The sequence below is a fragment of the Varanus komodoensis genome, unplaced genomic scaffold, assembly GCF_004798865.1.
Source record: "Varanus komodoensis strain SLA01 unplaced genomic scaffold, ASM479886v1 scaffold5, whole genome shotgun sequence".
In the NCBI taxonomy this organism is placed as follows: Eukaryota; Metazoa; Chordata; class Lepidosauria; order Squamata; family Varanidae; genus Varanus; species Varanus komodoensis.
Window position 1 is genome coordinate 53,947,289 of NW_025336087.1, and position 19,806 is coordinate 53,967,094.

The window sequence follows — 19,806 nt, forward strand, 5'->3', positions numbered from 1 at the left end:
ATGGGCTATGATTGGATGGGAAGGAAATGTGAAAGTGACCATGGGCAGGTTCATACAACATGAGAAGCCATGGTAAAATGCTACCTTTGTGGGTCTGTTGTGTTGTCCTTACCCAGCCCCAGATCTGGCAATGCAGCATGGTAGGATTAGTTTTCTGAAACTGCATAGAGAATCCACAGTTTTTCTTAAGTTTCCATGCTTCATCGTGGCTTCTACAGTTGTCTAGACCACCATTTACTGTTGTTGGTATGGAAACACCACAGACAGTCCTGGCATGGAAGTGGCTGCTTCTAGCTTTCAAACTCTAATGTCCTCATCTCCTGAGCAAAAGCAGTGCCACTGCTGGCATTATTCCCATTGGCTGAGCAATGGGTCCATCTCTCTGTTCACTTTTGTATATGGGGTTGTGGTGCAAAAAGATATGGCGGGAGAAGGTGGGAATCACAGAAAAGCTAACTATTTCATTTTAATAAACTTTCTAAGGGAGCTGGAAGTGCTGTAGGGAAATTTGGGGACGGGAAGAGAAGAAGCCCAGATTAGGACGACAGTGGACTGTGGTCCATAGGCAAATAAACAGAAAGAACAGGGAGGACGGAGCAGGGAGCTGCAGAAGTTACATTTTGTGAGAACCACACAATTGTCTGACTGGTAAGTTCAGGTAAAAATCCATGCACAGGGTTGTTTGTCATGTCATGTGAACTCGTCAATGTCTATGTTGTACAACATGTAAGATGCATCTGCATAATCCTTCTAAGTAGCAATGAGGATTTTTTCACAGTTGCTTGCAAAACGGAACCTGAGGAATTAGGCGAATCGTCAGAATTCAGGATACTACAGACAACCAGCTTACCAAGTAGTTACATACAATGGCATGCAAATCCAATGAAACAAAACTAAATTTATACATAGAACCAATTTTAAAAGCACACAGTCGAAGACTGTGCTGGTATACAAGGAAAAAAATTCACGGTAAAGTAATGCCTCAAAGTTCCACAAAATGTGCATGTTTTCAAGTTCACCAGAACTCTTCATCAAGGGGGATAGAAGAAGAAAAAGAAAAGGCAAAAAGTTGGCCAGATGTAGCCATGAAGTCTGAAACTTAGATTAGACCCTGTCTCAAAATGGAAGTTTGTAGAGACTAAGAATTAGTTGGTGGCAGGTGTTAAAGGTATTAGATTACACCTAGCACTGTGTTTAGGAAGACCGAAGCAATAACAGATCTTCATTACTGAAAAGACAAAGGCTGACTATAATTCAGATCCTTTTCTTCCCTGGGATGAAAGGCACAGGTAAATCAGCACAGAGAAGTGCAAACAAACATGACAGTCCTTATTTTGCAAAGCTTGAGATTAATTTTAAGTGGTGCACTAGGTTAAAAAAAGTCAGCAACGGGCAAAGTGTGAGTATTGTGTAGTGGCTGGAACAGATGGGTAGATTCTGCCAAAAACAGAGAGGTTAAGTGGAAAATCAGGGCTTCAGCCTGGCTGGAAGCTCTGGTACAACCCTTTAACAAATGAAAACCAGTTGCACATTGTTTTTCATACTATGAAGAGAACTGAATGAATTTCAAGAAGTAGGTCAAGAATGTTATGGATATTATTTCATCTAAAATTGTGAGCACTTCATTTCATGCATTTTAGAAGAGCTAAAAGGGGGCGTTAAATAAAAGATACAAGACCCAGTCTGTAGTCGAGATCAGAAGAGGAAGGAGCTCAAATACAGAGCTGCACCAAGAAATGGGCTTTTATATTATGTCATTCTACCATTACTTCTACTATTTAACATGTGTGTGTGTTTTGATTTTATTTTTTGCACCAACAATACAATTCTCTTTCTTTAATGGGAGGACAAATTCATCCTATATCCATAGTGGATATTCACTGATGTTGAAACACACACCCCTAAATTCCCAGAACAGAACACCTGTATTCAGATGGAGCAGCCTTGTGCAGTCAAAATACGTGCAACTAAAGGAAATACTTCTTGTATTTGAACATGCCATTTTGGCCAAAGAGCATCATGTATTGCCCCACTGAAAGGAGCTTTGCATTTCCTTTTTGTGGGGGCATCACATCATATTTCCTGAAAAGGAGGGGGTGGGAATACATCCTTAGCCTGTTAATCATCTGTACATATAATCTATGCTTGCTCACACTGTACTCTATGAATTGAAAATTAGGAAATCCAGAGCATGCACATGTATATAATTTAATGATACACCAGATCTATCTACTTCTTCTTAATAACATGCAGGTCTACAACAATTGCCTGGGAATCAGCAAACATATAGAAAACTTTTCTTTGAGGGGACGGCAGGAGTAGTGCTATAGTCAGGTGAATGCCTGCAACATCCATTATTTCAGATGTCACCACCAAATGTACTTTTGTAAACATTAACACTCAAAATATTTAAATATCTGTTCCACAGACAGTCAACTTCTCTTGGTTTGGAAGAGTCTGTCAACAGTGATCCACACTGATATGTACTCACATCCACAAAGAAAAGTCAGTTAGTTAAATTCAGAGACATTGTCATTACTCATATTCCTTGACTGAGAAATTATTATATACACTGTTGGTGCTGATTGCTTTTAGAATCTTGGAAGACAGAAAAACATGAAAAAGTATTACTTCATAAGATGTATTTTCTACAAAATTGGTTCTGATCCAGACTAGATTTTAAAATCATTCCCTGAGGTGGAAGCTCTTTCCACTGAACTTATCATTTATGTATAAAATTATGAATTAGACATGCATGGCTTTCAGACACCCTTTAATCAGTCAGACTGAATAATTAAAACAATATAGTATTTTTTCAACTTCAATCAAGCCACAAGATACAAGGAGCAACAATTAGGGAAGGTCAAGTAACAGAAGTACTATATTTCATGACAGTCAAAAAGTATAGATTTTAGCATAAGAGATTTTAGCACAATAGAACTTCCACTTTCTTACACTGACAAATGTATGTCCATGGGTTGAATTCAGAGTTGCCCTCAAGGAGCAGAAGAACTTCTTGTGTTGGGATGGGCTGGGGTGGCAATGTTGCTCAATTCCCAGTTCCTGTTGCAGTTCCAAATGCCACCTCCCATGCCATTTTTGGCCTGTTTGATTCTGTACTTTGAACTTGTGATTTAGACTGGGAATTGAATTCTGGCTTGGACCACCTTGCCTTGTTTCCTGGGTCCAGGTGCATTATATGTTCCTCAGCTGCCCAAACCCTAGACCCTTACATGCATTAGAGGTTCTTTCCCTCATTTGAATTGAGAGTCTATTGCCTCTTTTTCCCCCCTCCTGCCCATTTTCTTATTGTTTATTCATCATTTCTGTGTTGTGAAGTTTTCAGGCCAACTTACACCAAGCACCAAATCCCAAAACCAAATGCAATAAAACTAAAGATAAAACATATAATAATTTTCTTAACAATGTATCTCTTTCACCCATCTTTCTCTTGGATCCTATTTCCTCGGGACATTGCTGAATCCTGTTCCTTCCTTCAGAAATGCCATATCACTAACTCACTGGTTCTTAAAAACCCTGCTTAAAAATAAATCTTAGGGTTTCTATTACAATTCAACTTCCTAGCTTAGCCTTTTATAAAACCCTAAGTTTCCACTCACTTCCTATAAATAGCATAACCTCTCCCTTCAGGGCTCCTTTTTTCTAATTTTCACAACTCATCATTTTCTATTTCCTGAATTACCTGTTTTCTCAACCATTTGATGCCATCTGCTACATTTACCAGCTCCTGTGTCATGTTGCTGTACCAAGGCCTGGTTCATTTATGAACAGCTGGTGAAGTACTATGTCTGAAACAGTGTTTGCTTATAAGGCATGGTGGGTTGTCACCGAAAGTGTGAACCCACTATGGGTTTTGTTAGGATGGCTTATTTTGAGCTTATAAACCACCCTGAAAAACTAAGACTTGTAGTTGGGATTGTTTTATCCATGATTTGTTGTCAAGTGGTCCGAAAACAATACAGCTTATCATGGGTCCATCCTGGCTACAAACAGGCCACTTGGTTAGAGTGGCAGGACTCCTTGCTCCTCTGGCCAAGTGGCTGGCAAGAATCCACCGTTGCCTGCTGTCCCAAAAGTGCCCAAGCAGAACTTTAGGAAGGCAAGCAAAGGCCTTCTGCTGTCCCTCCTGCAAGCCATTCTTGATTCACTGAAACTCATTTTAAAATATTGGGGCATTTTTTTTTGGAGGGTCATCTATAAGGTACTGCTCCAAAGACCTCTCATGGTATCTTGGAGGGGCTTTCCATGGACACCTGCCATAAAATTCTTTTTTGCACCAATAACATGCACAAATAATTATGCATTTGCTCTCTCCCTCCCTCCCTCTTAACTCAACCTGCACAGTTCTTACAAATCAGGCAGCACAAATGGGGTGTCCCTTGGAATGGTACTTGCTGGGTTGGCTGCCCACCATGCAAAGGCAGCAGGCACGGTGGGCAGCCAATTCCAGACTTCAGCTATGTCCCCCCCCCCCCACCCTCCGCTTACAAGGTGTCAGATGCACACCTGTCAGATCCTTGAAAAGCTCCATGGGGGTAGTGAAGGGATTCCTTGTGAATGCCACTGTTGGGTTAATGAAAGCAAGCTTTTGCGATCATCCCCACAAAAGGAGGGTAACACAAAATCAAGACACTGAGAGCTTGAATGACCCACAGCAGTGGTGGGGAGAAAAAGCAGTTTGATTCTCCTGTAAGGTCCCTGGGGTAAGCACACACAGAACCAGGTGAGAAAAGGAAGTGATGGTGAACCTTATCCAGGATGTGGCCCATCATCTGTTGGACACATCGTGGTAGGGTGGCTTCTAAGCCACAACATGTAGCTTGCTTTTCACGGCATCTGAATCTAGCTTGTGTCTGGACATCACCATTTCAGATTGTTGCTGGGAGATTACATGGCTGTTCCTGAGAAGTTCAGATAAGGGTAGATCAAACCCTTCCAACATGCGGGATTCAGTTATAGGAGCCAACAGGAATCTGAAATGATGCATTTTATCAGCTCGTTGCTTTTGTGTGCACCTGGCCTTGGTCCATGGTCCATTTCTGTCCTAACTCCATAGCTACTATATTATATTAGCCATTATAGCAAACATAAGCATTAAACTACCGGTTCCCTCCTCATACCACCCATTATACTAGAACATAATATCAGCTTCAGTACAACGGTGTGTACTAATTTCTAAGCAAAGCTGTACCAAGTGCCTGTGCCAAAAGAAAGAATGAAACTTTAAGTAATTGGCAAAATCACGGTTAAAATGTATATTATTATGCAGTGTAATAATCACAGGCTTGATTGTTGGGACACATTCATTGATATAATGTCTGTGATTATAATGGGGGAAAAAAGAATCCAACAGGATACCAACTAAGGCAAACAATAAGTCAAAAATTCAAACATGCTATTAAGGCACACAGAACCCTCAGTAAGAGAAAAGCCTATCATACTCCTAATTACTAGTGTCTATTGCTCTTTAGCATTTTTTTTCTTGAACTCCTTAGTGGTTTTAGTCCATTCAAAAGAGGAAAACAGTGCATTAATGAATGTCTTAATGAAACCACCCTGGTAATAATCCAAAACTTAGATTCACAGCTTCAGTTGGTTTTCTGTCTTTCTGTACAATAATTGCATATTCACTTCACCACCAACATAGTTCTAACCCTGAGTAAATGCTTAGGTTTCAGAACTTCAAACAATGGAGCAGAGATGGTTTACGCCAGCATCACACTTGGCAAATTAATGAAAACATTCTGCCATATAGTAGATAAGTATCAGTCTCCTTTTAGATCGAGTCAATAGTCTGAAGTGCACTTAGGTAATTTTGGACTGCAATTTTGTATTCCCCTCCCTGGAAGCAAACCCTAATGAATTCCAAAAGCAGCCCCAGAAATCAGCAGAAATTTATGCTTTTGAAATGGGACAAAACCCACCTTCCCTTTTGCATTGTCCACTGGCCTGCCCCATTCCAGAAATACATTTTCCTGCTTTTTCTGGCAGCCTTACACAGTGCAAACTTTCCACTATGCCAGTGGTGCGTCTTGCTATAGCGAAGGCAGCCCTCCGAATGGCTCAAAGTGCTTTGCTTTCCTTACTTTGACGCGTGGTAAGCCGGGCCTGCTGTCTTTGGGGACTCTCCTGCTCATACTGCTGAGAAGAGCCCAGTGCATTTTCCCTGATTTGCCACCCTCAATGCACCACTGTCAATAGTTTAAGGATATTGGTAAATGTGTGTGTGAGAGAGGGAGAGAGGGATGAAAAAGTGCTTGTGAAAAGATACTTCTGCAAACTTTATTAAAGGCCTATGATCATTGTTTATCATCACTGTTATCTGGGGATGTGGGCTGCACTGTCAGCAATAAGTGAATGATATTCAGCTCTGCTTCTCCTTTTCATCTAATCCAGATAAAGTATTGGATGTCCTGAGTCAGTGCATGGGCAAGGTAATGGATGAAAGCCAATACAGTGAGACTTAATCTAGACAATACAGAGATACTTGGCATGGGTGGTCCACCCGTCCAGTTAAGTAGCATTTACTTAGCACCTTTCACCAGTGACAGACCAACAACCATCCTACCCAGACAGAGATTTATTTATTCAACTTATATTTCACTTTACTAGTCTGAAGACTCTCCAAGCAGATTACAAAAGAGATGGCTTTGTGACATTCATTCACACTCTGGTAATCTCTAATTTGGATTACTGCAATGTGTTGTATGTGGGGCTGCCTCTGAAAACTTTCTGGAAGGTTCACTTCATCCAAAATAGGATGGCTTGACTGTGAACTGGCTGGTAAGTTCATATTAAGCATATGCAACGTGCTTGACAAATTTTAATTCATCTGTCTTCGCAATTACTGTGCAAGGTAACCTTGATTGAGGGATATAACTTACCTAAGGCCATCCCATGAGCTAAAATTAATGTAGGCACATGATCTCCAGCTGTCAACCTGAACACAACTGGGTGGCACATTGTATGCATCCATGTACCTTACCTTTGAAAACTCTTCTTTCATATTATTTCTAATTTCAAGAATAACTGACGAGAATAAAATTCTAACTATACTAACAATTCCCTTGAAGATTTTGAAACAGCACTTCAGCAAACATTGTGGCACTTTCTCCGAAGGGATATACGTTTGTGCCCAGTGAAGCTTGGCATTCAAAGGGGCTTTGAGAGTCTACTGGTTTCAAATGGCCTTTTAACTAATGTAATTTTGATAGATATGTTACTGAGCTATTCCTGTGGTTTAAGATAATTATTTTGTGCTGGCTGAAATGTTATATGAAACATTGTTTATATGACTATTTAGAATTTGTAAATTTTTGACATTTAAAGCTTTTCTACATGATGCTTTTAACATGTTACTTTACTGAGGCTTCTGCTTGCAATCTTGGGGGTAAGAATGATGCTCTTGGGAAATCATTCCCACAGACTGCAGGCTGTATTCCAGGATTCGGAATTGGAATTTCGTTGAGACTGGGGAGGATGGGCCGGGTCAAGATTCTGAGATGTAGCAGGCAGAGGCAATTATGTCAAGTACAGACACTCCAGAGCCAGACAGTTCCTGGGAATGACCAAGATGTGGGAAAAGTCTCTGAGAATAAGGAATTCTCAGCTGCAGAGCATGCCTCCCCTGCTTTTGATCAAATGACATGGTATCAGCAAAGATAGGAGGCCCAATTAAAAGAGAAATATGTGGAGAGGAAGTGTGCTTGCTTTCAGGGCAGCAGGGGATGGGTCCCAGAGAGGTTCATAAGGACAGGTCCTGGAGGTAAACACTAGATTGGGTTCAACAAACCACACTGTGCATGCTCAGAGATCCATGCTGGGTGACTTGTACATGGGAGCAAGAAAAATGGTCTGTGGCTAGTGATTGTCTGAAGGGGGAACCTCAGCTTGCAACATGCAGATTGTGGCATTAAGATGTTACACACATTTTTTCCAGGTTTTTCTTTCTCTGTCTTTCTACGTGTTCCATCACACCACCACTAGATGGTACTGTGGTGTACCAGAACTGCAGAGGTGCACATCCTGTCAATCACAAAGGGGATGGGCTATAAAGCATAGGAGAGGCCCTGGAGGATGACAGTGTTGAGTAAAACACCTGTAAGCTGCCAAGAGTAAAGAATCACAAGTGCTGAATAAAAGCCTAGCACAGAAAAACCTTTAATATAATATTATACTATTGCATGCAATAATTCTATATTTATTTTAAGCTGTCTTTCCAAGGAGAAAATGTTGGTTTGGCTGATTAAAGCTGCATGAGGTGACTTAAATCAGTGGGGTCAATTTTTACAAAAGAATAACAGTTTTTAAATACAAAAATACCATTAGTACCTTCCTGGAAAAATCCCTGCACTTCAAATTTCTGAAAAACCATCCTGCCTTTAAAATGCTACCAAATGTCCTCTCACTTTTGAAACCTGTGGGTGGGATTCCAAAGGAGGAATGGCATTCTTTGCCTGGCACACTTTTGGGGGGCACTGATGATGCCCATCACCCCCTCAAAAGGCCAATCCAATCCATGAATACTTATTTTTATGCAAAACATAAACTAGAAGCCTTTTCTGTAATACTAATGAAAGTTTTTGCTGTGGAATCATCAAGCAACCAGACGTTTAGCTTTGCTTCTGTTTCCTGCAACATCATTACTTATCATTATGAAGGCTCATGCTGAACTCTTATGATAGTTCTTACCCTTTTTCAATAAAATGGCCTTTTTAACATCAAAAATGGCAAATATCTCATCAAGGTCCAAAATGTCAAGGAAATTCACTCTAGTTGGGACCATCTCGGGCAATGGGGCTTTTACTGCTGTTCACCTCAATGAGGCCCTTTCTAAAAATAGCTGTACATATCAGCCTTCCGCTACATTCTAAACTTTACAGTTTAGACAAAACAGTAATTTCAGCTTCACTTTGTTTATTCTATTCATAGCTGACATAAATGGAAGGGATGCAGTCACCTTCAAAACCACATTTCCTTGTGTACATTGTGCTCTTCTTTCTATATAACAGTCAGTTAGAATTGCTTTAATGGATGCGGACGGAGGTCTGAGCACATCTTTAGACAAGCGTGAATGCTGAACCGGCATACTTCCGATTCTGTCCCACCTTGGGGCAATCAACACCTGGTATTCCAGTGTGTCACATGAGGTTTGCTCCAACCTGTCCTCCCCCTACTATTTCTGCCAATATATCCTTTTTTCATACTTACAACATCGCAACTTTTTTATATGTTGGGGTTTTCTGCCAGTGCTAAGCTTGCAGGATGGTTTAGGGGCCTGGAAAATGGTTTCAGTGGGCTGCTGCCCTATGGTCAGGGGAGGCTAGGAAGTGTCTTACTACACCCTAGCAACCTGGAGATCCTTCATGTTCATCATTCCTCCACATGGCTTCTTTCTCTGACTTGCAAGTGTTCCTGCCCTCTCTTCCCCCATAAAAAATAGTTTGCAATGACTTCTCAGGCCTTCCTGATTGCCTCTTGTGTCCTCTGACTCAAGAAACAACTAGATGAAAATTGGATTTGTTCAGTAGCCTTATTCACAGCTACACTATACTGACTTCAAGAGAGCTAACTTGTGGGAAAGTCCACATAGGAGGTGCACTTGCTTGCTTTGGGGGGAGGCAATGGGTGTACTTCTGGTCCAACAGGTTTGTGACCTGGAAGGACAGGAACAAGCGTAGCACCCTTTCTCCTTCTCTATAAATTTTCGCAAGGAGGTAGAGGAGCTGTCATTTCCCCCCATCATCTTTCCTCTGCTCTTTCATTCCTCTGCACCTTCAAGGAGGCAAGGGAACAAAAAACAAACATACAAATACAAAACAAAGGACCTTAAAGGGGCATTTTCCTACACACCTCTCTTTTTGAATGCTTCCAGTTCGTCCTTCAGTCGCAGTTCTGTGTGACACACACCCACTTTCCAACCACTCTGTATTTTTCCCTCTGTGCCTCAACTGTGATAAATGTGTTTGGCACAAATGCAGGGGCTGTGCTCCCTTCAGCACCTAGACGGGTCTCTAGTGTAATCTCCCCCTTGTCACATTCAAAATCATATATTGATAGTGCATACACAAGAACATTCCTATAAAATTATGTCCAAGAATATGCAGACTATATTTCAAAATCACAATCACATAGTCGTGTGCATGTTCTGGGTGCACGCACACATGCGTGTCTTATGTAGACCTTATATCAGAATGCAAATATGTGGAACAAAATGTGCATGTGCGGCAAAGTCTAATCAAACATGAGTTCATTATGTGTAATTTGCTGAATGTGTACATAGAGATGGAAAATATTTAGCTAAAAGATGCAATATTATTATTAGTAATAACATTTCTATACCAGCCATAGCCAAAGCTCTCTGAGCAGTTCACAACAAAATGTAAAAATAATAAAATACAATATATGAAAACAACAAGAGTTAAAAATTATTTTAAAATAGCATAAAAACATTAAAACAATAGAGAGACAATAAAAAAGACAATTGAAAAGATCTGGCCAAAAGGAAAAAGGCACCTGGCTAATTGTGTTAGGCCCCTGAATGACCAGGGAGGTCTTTAAAGGCTTCCACAAACAGGGTCATATTGACTTGGCACCAAAAAGGGCAACAAATTTGGTGCCAGGTAGGCCACAGAAGGGAGGTTATTCCAAAGATGGGGCGCCACCACCGAAAAGGCCTTCCCTACTTCCCACCCTCAGCCTCTTGAGAGGTTGGCACCCAGAAGAAGGCTCCAGTGTTGGACGTAGTGTCTGGGAAAAGCAGGGTTAGGAGAGGCATTCTGAGAGCTATTATGCTCCCAAGCTGTGTAGGGCTGTATAGGTTAAGAGCAGCAACTTGAATTGGGGCCAGAAGCATACAGGCAGCCAATGCAGGTGAGCCAGAACCGGTCTACAACTTCAGAACTGTCTTCAGGGACAGTTCCACATAGAGTGCATTGCAGTAATCTAATCCAGATATTACCAAACCACAGACTATCGAAGCCAGGCTATCCCTGTCCAGGTAGGGGTGCAGCTGGGTCACTAGCTGAAGCTGGTAAAAGACATTCCAAGCCACCGATGCCACCTGGGTCTCAAGAGACAAAGATGGATCAAGGATGAATCAGGGGCAGTGTAACTCCATCAAGAACAGGTTGAACACCCCCCGCCCCCGATTCAGTCAAAGGAAACACCCACCAGCAGCATCCCAGTCTTGTCTGTACTGAGTTTCAGCGTGTTAGCCCTTATCCAGTCCAAAAATAGAGCTATATGTCATCAGCATACTGGAATTTGGATCATGCCTTAAAGACTTCCTAGTCAATGCACTCACAAAGTACAAGCAGCAGTGAATATAATCACAAACCACCAGGACAACAAGTTACCAATTATTCTATAAGCCAGGAAATGTGGAATTCTCAATCAGATGGAACATCTCCGTGGATATAGGAAGATTTCTGCTCCACATTTCTTCTCCAGAAATCTGCTTTTCATGAGTAGAGGGATGATGGAAGCATTAGGGAAGGATGAGTACTTCTCTTCACACATCTGATTTAGCCATTTTGAGAACTTCTGAAAAGGGTTCACAGCTGCTTCCAGTCCAGGCCCTACTCCTGGACATGAGAAAGATCCTGCCCAGACTTTCCAATAGTCTTGCATGTCACCCTACCCCATCTCTGACCTCTTCAGATGTCCATGTGACTGCAGCATTTGAATACAGCTTAATGCATAAAGCCAATGCATTTCAGCTGATTTCTTGTAGTCAAATTTCTCAATTAATTCTGACAATACATTGCAATCAGAATTTGTGTGCCATATTTCATGCAGGAATGTTATATTGTATCTTTACCGGCCCCAATGGACAAGCAATCGCGAGAAAATAAGAAAAGGAGGAATACTGTGCTCACAACATACAGGCATATGGGCCATACTGGGGTGAAGCTTTTGCCACATTCATTTATGCCCCAGCTTTCTTCCTCTAGCAAGGAACCCAAGACAAATTGCAAGGTTTCCTTCCTCTCAATTTTATTCTCTCAACAAGAACCTGGTTAAGGTTGGTTAAGCTGAGACTGGCTCGGATATCCTATCTCCCAGTCCAACTATGTCCCACTCGCTCGTTCTAAATTATTCAATCTGTTTGGGTACAAGAATAAGGAAAGCAGTTGTTAAGAAAATCTAGCTTTAAAAAAGAAGAAGAAAAGAATGCAGCATTTCAAAATTACACGGAAATACCCCCAATTGTTAGGTATTATTAAAAGGCTGTAGACTCAAACAGTGTTTTGTTGTATCAGCATACCTAGTGCTTTGCAATTCACAAAAAGCATGCTGCTGTTAATGTGAGACCTGCTATCTGATATACTGTTTGTGCTGACTTTCTCCTGTTGATACCTCTTCCTCAGATTGCTACATTTCAATACCTCTCATTCATTCCTGCATAATGATAACTCAGTAATCAGACATTGTGGATTTGTCAAAAACACTTAAAAGACCTCTCCTGTTAAAACTGTATTCCTTTTGTATCTCAATTTGAATACAATCCACACTCCCCATGGTTAGGCATTTCTGATTTATCTGTTTCCTTGACAAAATCTGGAGATTTAAATCTACATGAAAAATGAAATATATCACAGGCAAACCCTTGCAGCTGAGGAAACTACCTCAGCCAGAGAGAAATTTCTATCCCCACCTCACTTTCTTTCTTGTAGTAAGAGGGGAAATGAGATGCTTATTATATAACTGACGGTTTTTATAACCTTGTCAGCTTTCTTGAAGATTCAATTTTGGAAATGACGCCATTACTGCCATGGCAAGGGTGAATACCTGTGCTCTGTGCAAAATAGTGATTCATGATTAGGAAGCCAGGAAAATGGAAACATATTACCAATGCAGCCTCCATAGCGAACTTACACATTTTGTTCCGATTTCAGCAATTGTAAATAAATGGATACTTGAACTTTTCTTTTTACCAAATGGATGAACTTGCTCATCAACAACAAATGGTTATCATAACTAGCTCTACAGTTTTAGACTGTGTACTATTAGATTCCCTCCACAAAACTCAAAAATTACTTCTCTAGCCAAGTCAACAGTACTAAAACTTATACCTTTCTAAATATTAGCTACAAAACAGCACTTAGAACATTACTTTCAGGACAGTGGCTTTTCTTCCCACTAATACTAGACAGACACACAATCAAAGACATCATATTTCTCCATTGCTGTTTCCTTTGATCTCCATAGTCAACACACCTGTCCCCACAAGTAATATACACATTACTTTAGGCAAGCAAATTGTTGCAAGTCTGCTTGGAGGATATAATGATTCCAGGAAATAGAGGAATTACAATTTTTAGGTATCATTTTATTCAAAACTGGTATCAGGATATTCTGACTGGCTGCATGATCATATTGATCTGAGCTACAATCTTGCTTTGTTTGGACAAATGACAGTTTTGCTATTGCTGTCATCTGCAACTGGACGTCCCCTTTCCACTTCAGAAGCAACCTGCATATATCACACTTTTCTTTCCCCTCTAATACTATGGCTGACACTATTTATCAATGGATTTCTCCTTAATGGAAAGGCACATTGTCTTACCTTACAGGATATTATATTATTTAAATCCTACCAGGCAATTGCAACCTACTTTAAATAGGCAGTCAATTGTGTATTTTAACTACCTTTCAGTATTTGTTTCTGTTATTCAGGTCTAATTTGAAACAAGAATGCAAAATAAATATAAAGCAATGATTTAGTTACATGTTATTTTTAATAAAGAGAACCCATTCATATTCACGGGTGGGAAAGCCTAACGCACTTTCCGTAGCAGATGCAAGATAAATCCAGTTTCTGTAGATAACATGGAACAAAACAACAATGCCAGGAGTTATACAGAAAGGAATGAAACAAACTTTACCGATCTGATATCAAAGTGAAAAATAATTTATAATACAAAGTTATCAGTTCCTTTATTCAACAATATGTTTTAAAATGCTGCATTTAAAGATGATTTGATAAATGCTAGGGATAGCAAATTCATATTTTTCAGTGACAGAAAGTCTGGCAGCTTCTCAAGTGATTAGGTAGAAAGTTTCATAAGGAGCAGCCATTAGAGTTTCTCTACTCTGGGGGTTCCATGGATCACTGGCAAACTGGCAAGCATATAAAGGAATTCTCCAAATCAAGCTAATAGAGTCAGAGTAGGCACCACAGTGCCCAGGAAAAGCTACATACCTTGCAAACTTTCCTTAGTGTCACCAGGCTGCTGCAACTGCCGTCACCCTGGCTTCTTTTGGTGACAGAAACTGTTACTTGGAGCGTAAAAAGGCTGCTTCTACCATGAAGATATTGGGGAGGTTTGCCATACCATGTGTGCCATTTTGTTTCTCAAATGGCCAAATGTGCCCCAGCCCAAAATGCTTGCCTACAGCAGTACAGTATGGAGGTTCCTGTCCATAAAGTGTTGATGCTCCTGTGAGCAGAGAGCCCCACAACTGCTTGTACCAAGCACCCGATATCCCTTAGGGCAGAACACAAGGACAATGAGTGCTGTGCAGATCCATAACATAGACAGGAACCTAATTTTGCAAAACAAGCAAGTCAACTGCAAGCCCCACGGGGGTTAAATCAACAGGGACTTAAGGAACTATTACATCACCCTACAAAGCTGGTTGACTTAAGGAACTATTACACCACCCTGCTACCCACTGAAGAAACAACACACCTTACAGTGTGCTATCATGTTTGGACAAGTTAAAAATCTCTTTCTCTCCCCATCCCACATGCAAGGCAACCTATAGCAAAAACACAACAAAAATGGGCAAAGACTCACTCACCTTCCTTCTCTCTCTTACCATTTTTCTAAATGTTACCCTATGGATAATTTTTGTTTCATTGCATATGACACAGCTTAGTGTTTAAGATATTTTAAGAGTCAGTGAATTATGTGTATTTCATCATGGATTATGCAAAATGGATTTTCTTGTTTTAAAGTGGATTGATGTCTAACCATCAGCTGAAAAAGGTCACATGGTCACTTCCCAGTTAAATAGATTGTGACTAGCAATCAAAGGTCTATGGCCCTTTATGAACTCTCCTGTATTTGCAATTTCATTATTTTACTGCTCCTACTGGCAAACAATCTTAATGTATCAGGATTTGTCTGCTCACATTATGAAAGCCATCTTAAATCTCTCCATGTCACTCTTGACTTCAGAGACACCAATAAAATGTGGTTGAAAGTAGAGAATTGCTTGTCCAGAAAATTATCACATGCTTGTCCAATATATTACCACCAACTGGCTATCTTAAATGTTAAGATCATCATGGATTTGGAATTAATTTGAAGGACTTAACCATTTACTTCTGCTGGAATAAATTATTTTAAAAGTACAGAAATGCACTTGTTTTTTATTTCAGAATGAGTGTGGGGAGCATTAAAATTATAACCTAAACTGCTCACAAAATTAAATAATAGCAAAATGCGATAAAGACACTAAAACAATAATGAAACAACACAGTAATTCAGTAAAATAAACAAGGTAGCTGTCAATGCCATGGTTCGTTGGCAGAACTCATACTTCCTGAGGTATAAAGATGCACTACATTGCTACAATACCTCCTATTCATACCTTCTGATAATCCCTTCAATTCTAGCTGCTTATAAGTGGAACACTTCTCAATCGACTATTTCTTCCCTTATTGCCTGATTTCCTAAATTGACCAAATAAAGGTTCCAGATAATTGAACAATATTTTTTGCATGTTTTAAACATCAGAATCCACTTCCTCCCAAGAGAAGGGAAGTGATCGTTGTATGTGCATCGTGGCCAAGGCCACTGTATAAATATCTGGTGAAGATACAGAGCTTGAATGAAGATAAAATGAGCAAATGTAGAGAAGTGGAGCATGGGGACACTAATATATGCATACTATTTTTCCCAAGCGTGGAATAAAAGACGATTGTAGTACCTGGAGAAATGGATTCTCAGTTTGTGTTTCCCTTCACATTTCTTTCTCCCAGCTCCTCTCCTGATTTCTTGCAATCTAGTTCTACCTGAACTGTCTTCACTGAAATAACTGAGGTTCCTCTCATTGCCATATGCAAAGATTTCTACTCCTGGACCTCTGTGCTGCCTGTCATCACCTGATCCCCATCTCTTGCAGGGCTTTCTTCTCTAAAATTTATGTGGCTCTGCCTTCTACTTGTTTTCTTGACCATTTTGCTGATCTTTCTACACCTTTTCTTGTTCTACAATACGTTTTGAGTTCCAGCTATTCCACCTATACACAGAGTACCATATATGGTCACACCACAGCTATGCATGAAGCTGCGCATATTGCTCTTTTTAAATTTTTCATCCTTTCACAATGATTCCTATTTGAAATTCACATTTTTCACAACTGCCACACAGAAGACATTTTCATAACACTATCACGGAGTCATGAAGTTAGGATTTTCTGCCCCAATGTGCATAAATTTACATTTCTGAACACTGAATCTTATTTGGGCATTTTTGCCCAGTTCTCAGAGATCCAGGTTTGCGGTTGCTTCTTGTTTTTGCTACTCTGAATGAATGGGTGTCAGTAGCAAACCTGGCCACCTCACTTACCAGCGCAATTTCATATAATATCTAAGGAAGTTTAACATTGTCCTGTTTCTTTCCATTGTGAGAACTCTCCAGAAGGACTAGCAATCTTTCTCTATACACATTAAAACCAGGACTTTCACCATTATCTTGATGGTGAAAATTTAACCTCTAAAAAGCCAGCTGTATTCAGCACATTTCCTCATCTCCACCTCTATTCCTTTTTTGATTTGGCATGTCATCACCTTCTTGAAACCATGATTCCAGAGACCAGGTATCTTTTTCTTCTGAGACTTCTTTTCCTTGTATATATCCTACTTTCACTGATAACATCCAAATCTATTTTTCAGACACAAAGACTTGAATTCCCCCCCCCACACTTTTTTCTCCTTATATTAAGTCAATTCCCATGTCATTTCTCATTGGGCAACACTATGACCTCTCAGTCTTTCTTACCCACATGGGAAATACCATTTCTCAATGCTTATCGCAAACATCTTCCATTTCACAAGCTTCACTCTTCCAGCTGTATCTTCCAAATCCACCATCAACTCTACTTTTTCTGTGAAACATTTCACAAAAGTCCTTCCCACCTAAACCAGCCTTCTCAACATGTGTGTGCTTCAGGTGCTTGGGACAACTATCATAAGCTCCAGCCCACATAGTCAAAGTTCAGGAAAGTTGAAAGTTTTAGTCTAAAAGATATGGAAGGCATTAATCTGGGGGAATTATGTTGTTGTTGTATGTATTTTTATTCCCACCTCCTGTTCCTTACCTCTCTCGCCTCCCCTGTACTGATTTTTCAATTATAAACTCCCTTGGGGAAATGACCTGCCCTTTAACTGTTGAAAGCATGAAGTACACTGATAGTGATAAATCAATCAGTTGGTCTCCCCTGTAGGTATTTTACCACTTGGAAAGTTCTTGAATGGTCACAATAAGATAAAGGCCCTGGTTGTGATATTAGTCCTCATGACACAACCATACTGGCCCTTGATTGCTATCAAGTGTGGCAATCTTTTAAGAAACATTATTTTGATGAGGAAATGGAAGTTGAACCAATATGAAACTTAGTTTGTTCCTACCACAACAAATTGCAAGATTCATTTACAACTTATCTGACAAGTCATACTTTGAGATTAATCATATTTTAAATCAATATCAAGAATTAGAGCAAATGTTAATCTTACTTTGGTGTTTTTAGAGTCTGCTGTTGTAGACCTCTCACCTAAAAAGGAAAATAAAAAAGTTCAAGCAAAGTTTCATAATCCACACAACTTTCCTTTTTCCAATATAAAAACATTTGTTTGTAATTTTACTCAATTAAATCTCAAATGTTGGACATGACAGAAAACTATTCTAAATATGACAGCAACAAATATAAGCTTATATTCAGTTTATTGTCAATGGAAAAACTCCTATTGTCTTTCATTCTGTTGCATTCATTTCTGAACTATACAGTTCTGAGTGACATTAGTTATTTGTGTGTGTATGTGTGCACACGTTTGAAATTCCAGTACATTATAAAAAAGCAATTTGTTTGGATCTGTGAAATTCAACTTATTATCCTATTATGCTGTGGGGAAAAATATTAAACAAGCAGTGCATTGTGTTCAGTGCTGGAACAAGCCAAGTTGTTACTGGTGGGGAAATTAATTGGAGATGTTATTTTTATAAACAAGGACATGTATTTCGACTTCTGCTGGAAATACAGCAGTCATGGCTAGAACTATCACCCTTTGAAACTAAACTTGAAATTCTATTTTTGAGCAGGAGTCCTCACACTTTATTGAGTCTATAGCATTCACTTCCTTTCTGAGAGCAATATCCTGCTTGGCACGACTGCTAACATGACTTATTTTGCACTAGCATGACCTGTGTGTGATGCATCACCAAAACTGTTGCTGGCCAATGGTTTACAGGGAACCCTGGTGAACCAGAAACAACTGTGGGCATCATACCAGAGGTAGTATGCATTGGTGCAACCGAATTTACATTGGTGCTCGTGCCAAACAAGATACAGCCTAGGTCAATAGTCTTCAGACTTGAGCTACTTGAGGAAACCTTTTCAATGTGAAAAATTGGTGCAGAACCCATTAACAAACACATTTCATGTAATTCACTTTATTTGAACAAAATGTTGCAATTAACATTGCAATAATACATTTCATACAATGAAAGGAGAAGTTATTTATAAATGCAAGCAACTAAATAATACATACGAAATATTTTTTTATTTATCACTCAACAGTTGAAGCTTTCTGGATGGTTCACAACAACACAATTAAATTAAATATGTTAAAACATACTAAAATAGCATAAAAGTTTACAATACAAAATTTTAAATTTAGTATAACGTCACTAACAAATAATATGAAGCATTATACTTTAGTTGCAAGCACATTTCTGGTTTTGCATCCATTTTATTCCTATATGAAGCCTGTTTGATTGTTATTCCTTGCAATCTGATCCCACCCAAATTAAACCACTTTTGCTTTAAAACAAATTAATCTGCTTTTAAAGATATGTGTGTAAGGGTTCTCAATTCAAATGGAGATTTTATCTTGTCATACACGTCTCCCTTTTAAATGAAACAAAGGAATGAAGATCTTACAATTTCATAGCAGTAAACCCCTGGATGATTCTCATGGAACCCTAGGGTGTTGGGGAACACAGTGTGAGTACTGCTGTTCCAGATCATTCAAGCTTTCTTTCCTTTAAAGCAGCTTTTTCCTGCCTTGGATCCTGTGGTGTTGTTGGACTACAACTCCTGTCATCCCCAATAGTTAGGTATAACAGGAGTTGTAAAGAAGAAGAGGAAGCAGGACTAAGTTGGTGAACTGATACCTCCCCTCAGCTAACTGTCACAGAAAGGCCTCTGAGGAACTTCATACCCTGAAGTGAAAGAAGAAGGAGGAGGAAGAGGAGGAGGAGGAGGAGGAGGAGGAGGAGGAGGAGACAAAAAAGAGAGGAATAGGCTGGCCAAGAACTGGCCAGCCCAGATGGACAGTAGACATAGGGCAAACCTGAGTTCATCTGTTGTATTCCCACCCGCCTTGACCTGCTGCGTCAGGAATTAGCATCATGCATCTCCTGGTCCCCCACAACCCCTGCTTTACTCTCCCAATCACTCTCCTTGTGTTTCGTATCTTCTTGATTGTCAGCATGAGGGCAGGTACCTTCTGATAACCGATTCTTGTCATCTGCACAAAGAATCTTTTGACTA

The 19,806-nt window shown here is 39.9% G+C and overlaps 1 protein-coding gene across 1 annotated transcript in view; it reads right to left on the reverse strand.

The window, feature by feature from the left end:
* Positions 1-17,814, reverse strand: part of PTPRD (protein tyrosine phosphatase receptor type D) — a 530,840-nt gene extending 513,026 nt beyond the window's left edge. The window contains exon 1 of the mRNA XM_044445966.1: positions 17,771-17,814. The gene's annotated coding sequence lies outside the window, so the exon portion shown is untranslated. The remainder of the gene's footprint in view (positions 1-17,770) is intronic.
* Between the last annotated feature and the right edge of the window lie 1,992 nt (positions 17,815-19,806).